Here is an 18,662-nt window from a genome sequence, read left to right as displayed (position 1 = left end):
CAAGACTAAGTAATACTGATAACTCTAAGGATAAGTTATATGATAATCAAAATTTGTATTTTGTAATTGTAATCATTGAGTCTGTAAAAATGTTAAGTAGATTGGACTGGAGGATTTTTCTGTGAAAAGTCTTCAAGCTAAGGAATAAACTCTGGAAGAAGATCAAATCCTGATCATGCCTCAGAGAGAAGTGTAGCAGCTTGGATTTGAATAATATTTTTCTACGAAAAATGTTGCAAGTCAGATATCGACAAGTCACAAATGAAGGGATATTGAGAAGTCCAAAATGACTTGTAGAGAAGTCCAAAATGACTTGTAGAGAAGTCCCAAGAGATATCGATAAGTCATTTATTCATGTAGAGATCTAGAGATATCGGTAAGTAAAATTTTTATGTAGAGAACTAGAGATATCGACAAGTCAAAAGCCTATGTAGAGAACTGGAGATATCGACAAGGCATTCTAATCTAGAGAACTGGACACCTCGACAAGTCAAAGACACCTGTAGAGCACTCAAAATATTGATAAGTCATTATACTTATCGATATGTGACATCTCTACAGAACAAAAAGAAATCTCGATAAACTATCTTAAATTCAGAAAGTAGACAAATTTAATATTCAAGATTATCAGTCAACAAATAAGTCTATCAATGAATCGGAAAGATTACAAATGCAGCTTGAAGAATTCAAGATGAAGGTCCAAGATTCACTAGACAAAGGAAGGTCACAGACCTACAAGCTTCTGCACAGATTTGTTAACATTGTAAATGGAAATAGACAAGATAGCTTTAAAAACTGTGTTAGTACATTTTAGTGCAAGTTTTGTAAAGGGTTAAATATCAAGTAGATGACTGATTGCGTCCAAAAAACTTAAATTATGAACCTTTTTACCTGAACCAATCCATGTTTTTATTGTAGCCTAAACACTCTTTCCAATTCTTGTCAGTTATCAAATTATGAACCTTTTTACCTGAACCAATCCATGTTTTAAATATTTTTCGTTCCTTTTCCAAAACTTTCTCTAACATGGAATATCTATTATTTATCTGAGTTTCATTATGCTTAGCCTTGCCACAAGCACCTTAAATTTCATGCATATAGATTAACTCAGCTTCTAGATGATCATTTCTATTTTTCAGTTCAGTATTCTCAAAAATAAGCCCATCATTTTCAAGAGATTTATTTTTAAAATTTACATGCAATGATTTCAGGAAAGTTTTAAGCTCAGAAATATTATCAGTATTTACAGAAAAAATAGTCATTGATACCTTATTAGCAGAAAAGATGTTATCTTCATGGTTTGCCATTAGTGCATAATATTCACCATCACTGTCAGATCCTGATTAGTCCATCCAGTCCTTACTTCAGGTAATGAGCGCTTTTCCACTTCCTTTTGGGCATTCAATATCAATATGTCCTCTTTCATTGCAGTTTTAACAATTAATTTTGTCTTGTCAAACTGTCTTCTCTTTGAATCATGATTTTCTTTCTTCCTGAACTTTCCTTTGTCACCACCACAAAAACTTCTTGTAAATCTCCATTTCTCTATGATTTTCCGAATCTCATCCTCCTGAACCATTTGAGCAATATTGCAGCTATCTGAATTTATTGAGGATCATCCAGCTATCTCAGAATCCTCATTAATATCACTGTCAGGATCTGATGAGTCATCAATATCTAACATTGTAGCAACATTTTTTTTCTTCTTGAGTTCTCACTAATCTTTTCCTTGGATTCACGAGTTTTTTAGCATTCATCTTATTTTATTTCTTATTCTTCCTCTGTTGAATCTCCAAGTCATAAGTTTCCAGCATTTCATAGATTTTATCCAATAAATATTGATCCAGGTTATACTAATGCCTGATGATAGATGTTTGAGTATCCCATTCTTTAGGAAGAGCTCTTAGAAACTTAGTATAAGAATCTTCTTTATCATACTCATTTCCAGTCAATGGCAGATTATTTAGTAGTGTGAGGAATCTATCATAAGTGTCTGTAAGAGGCTCATCATATTTTGCCTCAAAATGTTCATACTCTTGAATAAGAACAACTCTTCTATTTTTTTAATAGCCAGAGTTCCTTGACACTATGTTTCCAGTACATCCAATATCTCTTTTGCAGTTTTGCAGCAACCACTCTGTTTGACATAACAGTGTCTAAACTATTAGGTATAATGTTCCTTGCCTTGGAATCCTTAAGGATGGAAGATTTTTCTTTAGCAGACCATTCTGATCTTTCTTTTCCGACATAGTGTTCAGGAATAGGAGTTAATGAAACAAGCTTTTCTTGATAGGATGGTCCATCATTGATTATGTCAAGATAATCACAATCAATAGATTCAAGAAACATCATCATCTTCACCTTGCATGTTGAGTAGTAAGCCTTTTTCAGGATTGATATTTTCATACTTTGATACTTAATTCCTAACATCTTTGATCTTTTTTGATTAAAATTAAATCAGACCGCTCTGATACCACTTGTTACCCGGTAAAGATATAATTGTTTAACGGGGTTGAATACAATTATATCAATTACTCGAAATCGGGATGTATGAATGATAACAATTTATTTATTCTGATAAAAACTGTTACAAAACTCCCTTAAAAAATTCTGATGTTCTTGAGAGCTGCTAAGTTACAATGATTCTCGTGATAAAGTTAATCTAAATAATAACCTATTCTATATTTATATATCACACAACTACTCTATCAATTACAAGATATGTTATGAGAATGATTATCCTATTTAGGGGTGAGCATTCGGTTGGTTCGGTCCAAAACCGGACCGAACCGAATAGACCGAAAAAATGAATAATCATTTTTTCTTGGACCGAATCAGACCGAAATTATATTATGGACCGAACCGAACTGAACCGAAATAATTCGGTTCGGTCCGGTTTTGGACCGAATAGACCGAATTTTTTTTCAAAAAGAAAATTGCATTAAAAATTAAATCACAAATTATAAAATTTAAAATATAATTAAAGTAATGTGATATGTAGAGTTCTAATAGTCTATAAATATAATTAAAAATTAAAAATTATGATTGTAATTTTTAAAATATAAGTAAAATGTATATAATATGAAATTATAGTATTTATGATTTGGTCTATTCGGTCCGAACCGATTATTTGTTAAAAGAACCGAACCAAACCGAATTTTATTTTGGTCTATTCCGTCCAGACCGAATATACCGAATTTCTGGAAAAATTAGGACCGAACCGAACTGAATTAGCACGGTTCGGTTCGGTTTTTCGGTTTTGGTTCAGTTTTGCTAGGCCCTAATCCTGTTTTCATACATATCCTAATCAACAGTTGCGTTCCATTAAGTCGGAAACCGACATTACATACCAATCTCTCATCTAATTATGGAACTGTATAAATTAGTAGATACTGATTTATTCTGCATATCATGATAAGTATACATATATTGACGTATGTCTTCATCCTGACTCCATGCACATCCTAACACCCTGTATATCCTACGCCCTGTGCACATCCCATCAGATTTTGATTTTGGCTTAGAGCATCTTCATCTATTAGAGGAGTTGCAACCTTTATAATCCAAGTTATTATGAACCTCCTTAGGTTGGGATCGTAGAGCTTGAAAATTGGTTTGCAGATTGCCATAAGTTTTATAAGAGCTCGAAGCTAGTTTCTAACACTTTTGAGCTCAGTATTGAAATGAACAATAGGATTACCATTATAGTCAGAGGCCCAAACATTGCTGACAACTTCAAGAAATCCAGGATCCTCAATCATAAAATTTAAAAATTGAAACGACTTTCCAAACTATCGCAATTGTATAGGTTTAATTAAAGCAATGGGTTATGATCCATAATCCCATGAGTCTTGATAAAAGCATTATCTTATGTGAAAAGGTTAAAATAAGTTGCATTAACTATCATTCTATCAAGGCATTTCAAGATAGGATCAAGAGGACATTTATTGGTCTATGTAAAAGTTTCATAAGCCATACGCACTTGGCCAAGACCATTGTTAGAAAAATAATATTTGAAGGTCTGCATGTTAAGGGGTCCAGTGTTCCCTGCCTTCACTAATCTCTTCCAAACTCAAAACTTAACTAAAATTAGTGAGTAAACACTTTGGCAAAGTGGTGGTGCTAAGAGTCGCAAAAGTATTCTATAAAGGGACACGATCAATAGCATCATTAAACACGTAGACATACGAAACAAAAATAGAAATATTCTTTTCAATAAAAGTAGCATTACAAGTAATATACTGATCTGACATTGAGTGCAACTGAACATGCGAAACACTAGGGTTCCAACCTACCCAAACTCGACCATTGTAATAATGATTATAGTTAAATTGCCACTCCCAATTTTTTGAATCATTTTTGAAATTCTAACTCCATTAGGTAACTTCACTTTAGTTTCCAAAACTCCCATAAAGTCTATATTATTCGTAGAGATAAAATTTTGAAGCTCTTTTTTTATGCGGGCTCTTGTTTGGGCTAGTTTTGGCTCTTCATATGCACAATCTTAGTGAAACCAGCATCATCAATAATATTTGGAGTTATTCTTGGAATTGGGTAGAGGTAGTGCAGAGGCGCCCAATTTAATGACTGGATAATGAAATAAAGTGGTTGACATCACATGTATTATAGGAGCCAAATGAGGAAAATCCTCTTGGATCCTACCTCTTCTTCTCTTTTGAATTCCAGGTAATTTATCAACAACATTGTAAGTCAATATTAATAACATGCTTAACATGCCACCCGATATTGTTCACATTGTCAAAGTTGTCAAGGTAATTATCATTTTGTATGTCATCCAATATTTGATCAGTATCAAGAACCACATCGCATCCCAAAAACTGATCAACTACCAGAAGGTTAACATCATTACTTTCCACATTATCTTGACCAATTTCATGATTTGTTGTCCCTTGATCTAAAATATTAGGTTGCATCTCATCTATTTGTTGTCCTTTATTATTTGTCATAGGCGCCTTATTATTATCATGACTAGCACCACGACTATCACCACATGTCCTTGGTTTAGTGCAATATGCTGATTTAATAGCATCAAGATTATTAACACATCTTGAGAAAGAGTGGCAAATTTTTTTACAAAGATGGCAAGAGTATGGTATATTGAGAGTAGACGAACGTGACATTGACCAATTTTTTTCACTAATTTCATATTATGCAACTGAAATATAGAGGAATTGAGAAAATTACTCGTGTAGGAAAACATGACTTGAACTGAAGCACACTAGAGGGGTTCAAATTTGAATGTAACATCATCAAATTTCAGTCGCAGACCCACATCTTTGGAAATATGGGTAAGTCCTTCCCTAAACCAATAAGAATGGGGAACATCCTCCATTTTAATTCAATACGGCACAATTTCAATAACATTTTTCTCGAACTTGTTAGCTTCCATCCAAGGTATTAAGTAGAGCATTTTTCCACCCATTTGAATCGAGCTCAATTAGAGTATTTTATCTTTATTGTTAGATATATTTGATAATGTCATGGCTAATATGTTTTATTTTTAGCTTTCAGATCTTACTGAACAGGATAAATCAGTACTTAACTATTGATCAGTACTTATACTGGAAATCAGGACTTAAGGATATCAGTACGTATGTTATCAGGAGATAATCATCAGAAGTTAGATATCAGAACTAAAGTGCTGAAGGATAATCAGATAAGGACAGTAGCTGATTAAAGGAAAGAAGATTGAGATAAACATAAGAAGAGATATGCATGAAGAAAGAATTCCGTGAAGAATGGAATACTTGGAAGAAAAGATATCTGATTGATATATTTTAGGAAGCAGAATTATATTCCATATCAATTAGCGATTATCTTGTAACTGTGTAGTATATAAACACAGACATAGGGTTTACACTATAAGTGTTATCATTATTAGAGAAGATTATTCATTGTAACCCTAGCAGCTCTCGTGATATTTGTTCATCACTGAGAGGTAACAGTTCCATACTGTAACAGAGTTTATTGTTTCAATAAAGTTTGTTTTCTGTTACTTAAATTCTTAAAGTTCAATTTGGGTGTACTATACACTGTATTCACCCCCTCTACAGTGTGTGTGTGACCTAACAATTGGTATCAGAGCCTATCTGTTAACATACATACAGTTAAAGATCCAAACACAATCATGTCGGACACAGAAACTCCAACTAAGCCTACCACAATTGAGGAACCACCAAAGACACAAATTCAGAGTCGGTATGAGACCATCAGAGTCCCCATACTGAGACCATCTGAATATCCCATATGGAAGGTAAGGATGACCATGTTCCTGGAAGCAACAGATCCAGAATACCTTGATAGAATCAAGGAAGGCCCTCACAAACCAACCAAACTCGCTGTTGCAGTTGTAGGTGAAGCAGCAAAGACCGTACCAAAGGAGAAGAGTGATTATACTGCTGAGGACATAGCATCAATTGCTAAGGATACTAAGGTACGACACTTACTGCATAGTGCCATTGATAATGTAATGTCAAACAGGGTAATCAACTGCAAGACTGCTAAGGAGATATGGGATGCTCTGGAAACAAGGTGTCAGGGAACTGACACAATTAAGAAGAACAGGAAGACAATACTCACTCAAGAGTATGAACACTTTGACTCAAAGGCTAATGAGTCATTGAATGATTTATATGATAGATTTGTCAAACTTTTGAATGATTTGTCATTGGTTGATAAAGAGTATGATCTTGAAGATTCAAACCTTAAGTTCCTGTTAGCTCTTCCTGAATGCTGGGATTTGAAGGCAATGACAATAAGAGACAACTACAATCTTGATGAAACAACTCTTGACGAAATCTATGGAATGCTCAAGACTCATGAGCTGGAGATGGAACAAAGAAGCAAGAGGAAAGGAGGAAAGTCAAGGACAATTGCTCTTAAGGCTGAAGAAGAATTCCCCAAAGCAGCTTCCTCAAAGAAAGACAAGGGTAAAGCTCTTTTCATAAAGTCTGATACTGAGTCATCAAGTTCTGAGAGTGATGATGACTCAGATTCTGAAAGCTTGCCTGAGACTGATGCTGATGAGGAGATGATGAAGCTGTGTGCTCTTATGGTGAAAGGAATCACAAAGATTGCATACAGGAAGTTCAGGAAGGGAAAGAAGTTTTCCAGGAAAGGCATAAGTTCTGATAAGAAGAATTTCAGAAGATCTGAAGGCAGAGGAGGAAAGTCTGACAGAGGAGATTACACCAATGTTAAATGCTATAACTGTGGTGAGAAAGGCCATATATCTCCTGACTGCAAGAAGGTAAAGAGTGACAAAGGCAAGGCTCTTGTCACAAAGCAGAAAAGCTGGACAGACACCTCAGACTCTGAAAGTGAGGAAAACTATACATTGATGGCAAATGCTGATAAAGAAAGTGCTGAGAGCAGTTCTGAAGCTGCTGAAACAAAGGTACCTCAGACTACTTATGCTTTTCATACTGATGATATTAATGAGTTGAGAAGATATCTTAAAACCATGTTTGTTAGCTATAGAGATCAAACTTTAACATGTGAAAGATTAACTTCTGAAAATCTTGCATATAAGAAAAGAAATGATTTCTTAGAAAAAGAGTTAGTCATGTTCCATCAAACTCAGAAGGATAGAGATGATGCTTTTTATGTTAGGAATGAAGTGCTAAAATTAAATGAATCTCTAAAAACTGAGTTAGAAAAGGAAAGAGAGATTATCAGGACTTGGACTAACTCTGGCAAAACAACTCAAAATTTGCTAAGTAGTGGAAACTGGAAAGAAGGCTTAGGTTATGGAGAAGATAAGAATGATAAAGGAACTGAAGAAATTAAGCCTGTTGTTAAGCAAAAGCCAAAGTTTAAACCTGTTAAGTTTGTAACTGTAAAGTCTGAAAATGAGAAATCAGAAGTTAAAGAGGAATTAACTTCTGACAAACTAAAATAGGAAAAGACAGCTGAAGTGAACATAGGCTTAATGACAAAGAAGCAGCTTAAACATAAGATGAAAGATGTTAAGAATGCAAACAAGGTAAAATCACCTAGGAAAAATAGGAATGGAAAGGAAGGTGTGAATAAAAGCAATGATTATAAACCTGTTCCTGATGCTCCTAGGAAAACATGTCATAATTGTGGAAGTTCTAACCATCTGGCTTCTTTTTGCAGGAAGAATAAGAATATTAACTCCTTACCTTCAAAATCAGGAGTTAAGAGTCAGTCTGTTAGATACAAACCACAAAATCCTTGTTTTTATTATGGCAGTTTATGGCATTCCATTTATACTTGTAAGGAATATCATAGTTTGTACTATGATTATTATCAAATAAAACCTTCTTTGAAGAAAGTTTCCATTGTTCCTTCTAGTGTAAATTCTGATTCAAAGTCTGATAGTGTAAGTTCTGATAAGAAAGATGTTAACATAAACTCTGATGCTAAATCCGCTGCAAATGTTAACAAACTTAATAAGGCCAAAGGATCCAAGCAAGTCTGGGTCCTTAAAACTAATAATTAGTGGTCTTTATGATTGCAGGGCAACAGGAAAAATATTCTAGTTCTGGACAGTGGATGTTCAGGACATATGACTGGAAATAAGGCCCTGCTATCAGACTTGATGGAGAAAGCTGGCCCAAGTGTTTCTTATGGAGATGGCAACATTGGAAAAACATTGGGATATGGCAATATCAATCTTGGAAATGTCATAATTAAACAAGTAGCTCTGGTCTCAGGACTTAAACACAACCTACTGAGTATAAGTCAAATCTGTGACAGAGGTTATCATGTTGATTTCTTTGAAGAACACTGTGAAATTGTGAGTAAATCTAAAGGCAAAGTTGTTCTGAAAGGATACAGGCGTGGTAACATTTATGAAGCTAAGCTTTCAACAAGTACTGATGGTTCTGCAATCTGTATGATGAGTAGAGCATCAATTGAAGAAAGCTGGAATTGGCATAAGAAACTCTCTCATTTAAATTTCAACAATATAAATAAACTGGTCAAGAAAGATCTTGTGAGAGGATTGCCAAACACAGTATTTGCTCCTGATGGTCTTTGTGATTCATATCAGAAAGCCAAACAAAGAAAATCTTCATTCAAGGGCAAAACTGAATCATCAATTCTTGAGCCTTATCATCTAATACATGTTGATCTATTTGGTCCAGTAAATGTCATGTCTATTGTAAAGAAGAAGTATGCGTTGGTCATAGTGGATGAGTTCACCAGATACACATGGGTGTATTTCTTGCACACAAAAAGTGAAACTGCATCTATCTTGATTGATCATGTCAAACAGCTGGATAAAATGGTCAAAGATTCTGTGAAAGTTTTAAGGAGTGATAATGGCACTGAGTTCAAGAATTTGATAATGGAAGAGTTCTGCAAAAGCCATGGAATAAAGCAGGAATTTTCTGCTCCTGGAACTCCACAGCAAAATGGAGTTGTTGAAAGGAAGAATAGAACTCTCATTGAAGCTGCACGTACAATGCTTGAAGAAACAAAGCTTCCAACCTATTTCTGGGCTGAAGCTGTGCAGACTGCTTGTTTTACTCAAAATGCAACACTCATTAACAAGCATGGAAAAACACCATATGAGATGGTGAAGAAAAAGAAGCCAAATCTGAAATATTTTCATGTATATGGATGCAAGTATTTTGTTCTCAAGACTCATCCTGAACAGCTATCAAAGTTTGATCTAAAAGCTGATGAAGGAATCTTTGTTGGATATCCACTTTCCACAAAAGCCTTCAGAGTCTATAATTTGAGAACAAGAGTGGTCATGGAATCTATCAATGTCTCTTTTGATGACAAGAAGATCACTGGTCTTGAAGATTTCATTGACCATGATCAGCTGAGATTTGAAAATGAAGACTCAAATTCTGATACTGAAAATCCTGATAGTCTAAGTCCTGATACTGTAAACTCTGATGGATTAAACTCTGATGTTATTGAAACTGTGGTGACTACGTCAAAGGAAGATGCACCTATGCAGGGGGAGCATACTCAAGATCCTACCACATCTCAAGAAACATCAGAACATGCAAGTGGCTCTTCAAGTTCTGATTCGTCAAGTTCTGATAAGCCAAGTTCTGATAGTGCTGAAAATCTAAATACTGAAGAATCCAACTCAGAGAGCATAGTTTCAGGGGGAGCATCAGAAAATGAAAATGAAGATAGCATGGATCATGGGGGAGCATCCAGTTCTAGAGAAAACTTTCCATCTGCAAGGAAGTGGATAAAATCACATACACCTGATTTGATAATTGGAAATCCTGATACAGGTGTCAGAACTAGAACAGGTACTTCAAATGAATGTCTTTACAATTCTTTTCTCTCTCAGACTGAGCCAAAGAAAGTGGAAGAAGCTCTTCAAGATGCTGATTGGGTGCAAGCAATGCAGGAAGAGTTGAATGAATTTGAAAGAAACAAAGTCTGGACCCTAGTGCCAAGACCAAAGAATAGATCTGTTGTTGGTACAAAGTGGGTATTCAGAAACAAAACTGACAGTGATGGCATAATTACAAGGAATAAGGCAAGGCTGGTTGCAAAAGGATATTCTCAACAGGAGGGAATTGATTATGATGAAACATTTGCACCAGTTGCTAGGTTAGAAGCCATAAGGATATTTTTGGCTTATGCTGCTCACAAAAAGTTTACTGTCTTTCAAATGGATGTGAAAAGTGCTTTTCTCAATGGAGAATTGGAGGAAGAGGTATATGTTGAACAACCTCCAGGTTTTGTAGATACCAAACATCCAAATTATGTCTACAGGCTTGATAAAGCACTTTATGGACTTAAGCAAGCTCCTAGAGCATGGTATGAGACTTTAGCTCAGTTTCTTCTGGAAAGTGGATTCAACAGAGGGACAATAGACAAAACACTGTTCTACCTCAACCATGGAAAGGACTTACTTCTGGTCCAGATTTATGTTGATGATATCATTTTTGGATCTACGAATGACAAACTTTGCAAGAAGTTTGCCAAACTAATGCAGTCAAGATATCAGATGAGTATGATGGGGGAACTTAGCTATTTTCTGGGCCTTTAAGTCAAGCAGAATGAGGAAGGCACTTTTATTTGTCAAACCAAGTACACCAGAAACTTGCTGAAGAAATTTGGAATGCAAGATTGTTCAAGTGCATCCACTCCAATGGCCACTGCTATAAAACTGGATAAGGATACTAGTAAATCAGTAGATATTACTGACTACAGAGGTATGATTGGCTCTCTACTCTATCTAACTGCTAGTAGACCTGATATCATGTATGCTACCTATCTTTGTGCAAGATTTCAAGCAGATCCAAGAGAACCTCACTTAACAGCTGTAAAAAGAATCTTTAAGTATCTTAAAGGAACAGCTGCTCTGGGATTATGGTATCCTAGAGAATCAGATTTTAAACTAATAGGTTACTCAGATGCAGATTTTGCAGGGTGCAAAATTGACAGGAAAAGCACAAGTGGAAGCTGCCAATTTCTTGGAGGCAGATTGGTTTCTTGGTACAGCAAGAAACAAAAGTCAATTTCCACATCAACTGCAGAAGCAGAGTATATTGCTGCAGGAAGCTGTTGTGCACAGATTCTTTGGATGAAGAATCAGTTACTGGATTAAGGGTTAACATATTTCAAAATCCCTATTTACTGTGATAATCAAAGTGCTATTGCTATGACAGGTAATCCAGTTCAACACTCAATGACAAAGCACATCAGCATCAGGTACCACTTCATCAGGGAACATGTGGATGAAGGTACAGTGGAATTGCATTTTGTTCCCACAGATCAACAACTGGCAGATATCTTCACAAAACCACTGTGTGAAGCTACTTTTACAAGATTGGTAAATGAACTTGGAATGGTTTCAGGTTCTTTCTCTAAATCTGCTTAGACTTGTTCTGTTTTATCAGACTTTATGCTCACTATTTACAGAATTAATCTCATTATATATTCTGTGCTTAATTGATAAATGTCTTTAAGTACTGACTGTTGTCTGATATATGTTTCTAAACTCTGATAAGTGATATGTCTGTTCTAGTACCTATTCAATCCTATGAGGATAACTGTGCTAGATACTGACCTAGTAGTCTTCAATAAACAAATGATTCCATGTAAGAAGTAATTATTTCAGTGGAAATCTTATGACACTAGCAAATTCTGATAATTGAGCTTAGTTAAGTTTACTTTGTATATCTTATTACTAAGTCACAAATTAGAATAATGCTACTCATCTGTTAAGTACTGATACTAGTAAAACTGCTGAATGTACTAAGTGCTGATAAACCTCACTTATCAAAAGAAAAAGCAAAAAGATCAAAGAATAAAATCAGGTACTCCTTTGAGATCTAGAGTAAAAATGTGGAAGGGACGACCCAAGTGCATTGCTAGTATTAAGTAAATATGCATTAGAAAAGCAAAATATTTTCTTGGTGACTTTTCACACTCTATGATTACTGGAGAAATACTCTGATAATAGCATAAATTCTGATAAACAGTCGTGACTCACTTACACTGAGAAGCCACTGTAAAACAGAATTGCAAAAGATGCATAAAATTAGCACAAAACAGTTGAGGTGGACTCAAGCATGAACTCATTCATCAGTAGGTTTCAGGACAATGACAGATCTTTAGCAAGATTTTAGTTATGCCTTATTTCTAAGATGTACTGAAGTGAATCAGACTTTACTCTTTGTCTGCTATTTAGCTTAATGCACACACTAATCACTCCATCTGAATGATGAAAATTTCTGTGGTGGTCTATGTTATTTTAGATAAACAGTCATTGTGTCATTTTTGCACAAATTCTGAGGACAAGTTCTAGTTACACGTCTAGATGATTAAGTTCTAACGTCTATAACTCAGAACTTGTATGAGGATTTACTAAGATGGGCATTCCTTTTTTGAGTTAAGAAATTATGTTTTGATGGCTGTTAAGTTCTGATATAGGTCTAAGTTCTGATTTCTCAGTCTAATCCTTTACTTGGCTTATCTGTGAATAAAATTTGGTAACAGTCTCAGTTCGAACTAGAATATGTTGAAGTGGAAGAGTAATAGTCACTATGATTAGGATTAATGGTATTCGTCCTTGAACAGTCCACTGTTTCTTGTGTCTTGTGCGGTCTAGACCATGATTCCTCTTTCCAATGAATGTTATTCTTTTTCAAAGTCTAGGGAGACGAGGTAGAATTAATTCTACCTGTCAGCATTCAATTTCTTTGCGTCTCCTGGCATTCTCTTGTCTATATAAGCAACCACTTCACATCAGTCTTTCCATCACATTCTTCTCACACACTTATCTTCATACTTTTTTCTTTCAAAAACACAATGGTCAGATACAACATGTTTTTGAACTACCAAACCTTCAATATGGAGCTAAGTTGTGCCGAGTGGCAGCAGGAATGGCATGTCACAGCCATTCCTGAGGAGATATGGGACTCTGTCCCACAGCTGACACGCCTCTTGTTCTTCTATATGGACTACCATCGCCATCTGGAGCGATTGGAGGAGGAAAGGCTGGAAGCTCTCCGCCAACAAGAGCGAATCATCAGACTCGCCATTCTGTTTGTCGAGAGTAGGAAGAAGAAGATGACTTAATCTCGTCTTCTTCCTATTTTTCTTCATCATCAGCTTTTTCAGGCTTTTTAGCTAGGACTAAGGTTGTTGATGTTAGGATTAGAAGCTTAGGGAAAATCTTGTATAAGTACTGATGTAAATTTCCAATTCATGAATGTATTGTCTTGATATATTAATGAAAATTATTTTTACTTCAAGATTTGATCTCTGAGTTATTTGTCTTGTGTTGATAAATCCTGATTGATATTCTGATGACCATTTAAATTTTGTTTTTATTTAAGTTCTGATTCTCTGTCAGCACTTATTCATCGAAATTATCTCGGTCATTTTTAACATGATTTATTTTCAGAATATTAATATTGCAGTGAAAAATAATTCAATCAGTGCTAACGGGTTAAATTTTGAATTAAAATTGTTTCCCTTGATAAATGGAACAGTTTTTCCTTGAAACTCGGCAAATGGGTAAGTAATGATTATTGTTTTCTCGAGCCCAGTAACTATCCGTTATTACTACATGTCTGACAGGTATCCAACGGTAATATTTTTTTTTGTATAAGTACAGCAGAGAGAAGATTTCTTTAATCTTTTTAATTTCTTCATCTTTTATCTCTCTTCTTACTTTTACTCTCCTTCACTTTACTTTTTCCGTTGTTTTCATACAGACATTATATCAAACACCTAACAGGCATACTTAATTCTCAATTTTTTCACATGCCACCAAAGGATTTAATCATTGATGGAGCTAAGTTTGTCCCTAACAACTATGCTGCAGTTCTTGATCACACTGAAGCTCCATCTGAATTGCACTTTGTGCAAGATCTTCTTGCACATAGTGAGGTTGGGTATGCCCTAACTCAGCCTGAATTATTTTCAAGTCAACAAGTTCTGAGGTTCTGGAGGACTGGAGTTTTTGATGATGGTGGTAAACGAGGAACTCCCAGTATTATCTTCCAAGTGGGTGATTCATCCTATGTAGTCACTCCTGGTACAGTACGAAGAGCATTACATCTTCCAAAAGATTGTACTTTCTCTATACCAGAGGAATCAGAACTTCGGGAGTTAATGACTGAATTGGGATATGAAAAGAGTCTGACGAAACTTGGACAGTTGAAACGGGCTAATATCAGAAGAGAATGGAGTTTCTTCTTTGATTGCATCACCAAAGCTTTTGGAAACAAATGTTCGAATTTTGATGCTATTCCCATTATGAGTCAGCACATCGGGTATGCAATTATCAATCAAACTCATTTTGATTTTGCAACTGCTTTAATTGGTTTTATTGGGGATAGGATGACAGAAGATCGAGATGTTGTTTATTTTGCTAGATTATGTCAACTTATTTACACTTATTGTACTGATGAACCTCAGTTAGTCAGCACTCAAACCCCACCTTTTAAGGTTGCAAAAAGGTACTTTAACGACCTGATAAATGCTGACACAAAGAAATCAATGGTGAGACCATTACAGATTCCTCAGTCTGTGAAACAGATTCTGGTAAATGCTGATCCTGCTACTTACCAATCTGTTTACTCCAATGTTCAACCAACTCACCATAACCAAAATTCATCATTTTCAGTCCCTACCACTCAGGGTATATCTCACCCTACCCTCAGAACTTATCTCAAATCCTATCTCTCCACTTCACAGACTGCTCAACCTTCTTCTTCAGCATATACTGTGAAGCCTACATCCTCTAAGCCAAAGAGAACAAAGACTGTTCCTCAAATACCTCAAAAGAGGAGGAGGATTACTTTGAGAGATGAATCAGATTCTGAGGAACAGATTCCTTCTTCAGAACCTGTGGTATATGAAGCTGAGAAAGCAACTTCTCAGAAGGATTCTGATATTGGGGGTTCTAAGCTTCTCAAAAGGCTTAGACGAATGACTGTTCCTGAAACTCCCAAAGAATCCAAATCAACCAAGAAGTACAAGAAACAGAGGGCACAAAGGCCAGTTTCAGATGATGAAGAGGAAGCAGCTAAGGAAGGGGATCAGGAATCTCTGATCTCACAAGACAAGGAATTTGCTCCAGTCACTTCTTCTCCATCAACTCCATCTCAGGAAGCTGTATCTGACAAGGCTATCTCACCATCTGTGTCTCTTGTTGATCCAGGAACAAGTGCTGAAATTGATATTCAGAACCTGGTTGTGCCTGAAATACTTTTCTTAGAAGCTCCAACAGCAAATAATCCTTCCACAACACCTGTTACTGATGCTGTTCAAACTCCAGAGTTATCAACAACACCTTCTCTGCATCAAGATACTGATGATCAGACGTTAGGTGAGCATCAGGATATGGCTGTTGATCAGAACTTAATATCAGATCAGCAATTAGAGGATGCTGAAGCCTCCATTGCTACTCACACTGTTGTCTTATCAGAAGATACTGATTCTTTAAGTTCTGATGCTGTAAATGCTGGAGATACTGGTGAAGCTGCTCCAACTGTAGATGCTGATGAAGCAGGTCCTTCAGGACATACTCCTCAACCGACTCTTCCTAAGTCTGAACTGATAAAGGAGTTTGTTATCAGGGATGCACCAGTACCTTGGAGTGAAACTCCTGCAGGTCAGGAGTGGACTAAGGAATGGAACTCAGTTTCATGTGTTCCAAATGCATTACATCTTGCTGAGCACTTGACTAAAGCTGATGAAATGTTAAATTCTGATGATTTTAAAACCCAGCTTAGAGTCACTGCATTGAGTACTAAACATCTACAAGGTCTTCATTCAACTACTCATGCAGAGCTACACAAGATACAGGAGAACTTTATCAAACAAGAACAAGTTTGGAAAATTGATAAGAAAAAGTTCTTTCAACCTACCATTGACAGGATTGCTTATATTGAGCAAACTCAAGAGAAACAACAAGCTCAGATTGATGACATTCTGACAAATCAAGCTTCTCAGCAATCGCAACTTACTGAAATCCAATCCTCAGTGGAATTACTTATCTCTCTTTTACTACCTGCTGATGCCAAAAAGGGGGAGAAGGTAATTAAGTCCAAATGCAAAACTAATAAGACACTGCAAGGAAAGGATGATGGAAATGATGATCAAGGATACTCTGGAATGGGTAGTGGTCATAGTCAAGGTAGAAGATTTACATCAAGACGAGCTAGTCACAGGACAAGTTCTGATACTGGGAAAAGAATAAGTTCTGCTGCTGGTAAAAGGATAAGTTCTGATGAACTTCTAGATCTTGATGTAAAAATGTCAAGACAGTTATTTCTTCAAGAAAATCCAGGAATGGACTTGGAAAGTTTAAAGGAAGAAGAAGCCAAACTTAAATCAAAGAAAGTCACATCTAAATCTGAAGCTTCTGGTAAAAAGTCACTTCCAAAAATTAAAGGCATTGTGATCAAAGAAAGGACACATACTGAAGCAACATTGGCTAGATCACAACCACAGATAGATCCAAGATCCAAGGGTAAAGAAAAGGTTGGTGAACCTATCAAGGTTTATGTACCTCCTGAGAAAGAAGAAATTGCTGATGAAAAAAATGATCTTGCTCTGACTTCAAGAAAAGTTCTTAAAACAACCTCTGACATGGCTCAAGTTGTTCAGAGTCAAGAAATTGTAAGTTCTGATATTCAGAAGAAGCAAGTAACCTCTGACAGAGCTCAAGTTAACTTGATATCAGAAAATAGATCAAAGACACTCCTACCAGGATTCACTAAAGCAAAATAGACTCAATCTTTGAAGACTACTGCAAGTGGTTTTGAAGCAAGAGTAGTTACTGGAAAGGAAGCTAGAGATAAAACTGGATTGGGAAGTGCTGATGAAAGAAGAGTACACAACACTACCAATGATCCAACTTCCTTGAGTGAACCAGGTATTGGAGCAACTCCTGAGAGATTGAATCAACTGGAATCTGTACAGATGGTTTATCATACCTACTTGAAAGAATACATCATGTTGTATTTCATGACAGATGGTAGGGTTTATCATATAAGACAAAATGCCATTCCATTGAAGTATTTTGAAGAATTGGAGCATGTACTTTTCTTACTTCAAGTGGATGACAAAATAACAGAGACTGCTGCAAACTACTTAAAAGAACAGATTCAGAGACAGAAAAGGCTTTATTCTGTTAAGTCTGACAGCATATATGTTCCAAAGTACAGAGATCACAATGGTGATATTGTTGATATGAAGCCTAATACTGCACAGATCAGAACGTATCTTGGTATTAAGGGACTTGAATTCAATCTAGAGTCTGACAAAGCTTATGTTATAAGACTAGATCAGGAGTTCAGAAAAGCAAAGATCAATGATCTCAGAGCTGCAATCTTTCAAACTGGTGAAGATACTGCAGAGCTTAAAGATGTTAAAAGGAGAATGATTGATGAACTAAGATATGCTGAGAAATGTTTGTTGAAGAACTATCTCAAAACAACTCCTGACATCAGAGAGATCAGAAAATGAAGAAGCCAAGTCGAAGATCTACAACTGCTTAAATTCTGATATTTATACAGACTGAAGTTGTTATCAGAAGTTGAAATTGGTAAAAACTTTAAGGACTGTAAGTTGTAGTTATCTAGTCTAATTCTCATGCATTTGTACTTAATGTTTTTGACATCATCAAATATCTGTTAAACTTGTATATTATGTTAATTTACAAGTTGGGGGAGATTGTTAGATATATTTGATAATGTCATGGCTAATATGTTTTATGTTTAGCTTTCAGATCTTACTGAACAGGATAAATCAGTACTTAACTGTTGATCAGTACTTATACTGGAAGTCAGGACTTAAGGATATCAGTACGTATGTTATCAGGAGATAATCATCAGAAGTTAGATATCAGAACTTAAGTGCTGAAGGATAATCAGATAAGGACAGTAGCTGATTAAAGGAAAGAAGATTGAGATAAACATAAGAAGAGATATGCATGAAGAAGGAATTCCGTGAAGAATGGAATACTTGAAAGCAAAGATATCTGATTGATATATTTTAGGAAGCAGAATTATATTCCATATCAATTAGCGATTATCTTGTAACTGTGTAGTATATAAACACAGACATAGGGTTTACACTATAAGTGTTATCATTATTAGAGAAGATTATTCATTGTAACCCTAGCAGCTCTCGTGATATTTGTTCATCACTGAGAGGTAACAGTTCCATACTGT

The sequence above is a fragment of the Apium graveolens genome, chromosome 8, assembly GCF_009905375.1.
Source record: "Apium graveolens cultivar Ventura chromosome 8, ASM990537v1, whole genome shotgun sequence".
NCBI classification, from domain to species: domain Eukaryota; kingdom Viridiplantae; phylum Streptophyta; class Magnoliopsida; order Apiales; family Apiaceae; genus Apium; species Apium graveolens.
This window is presented reverse-complemented; position numbering follows the sequence as displayed.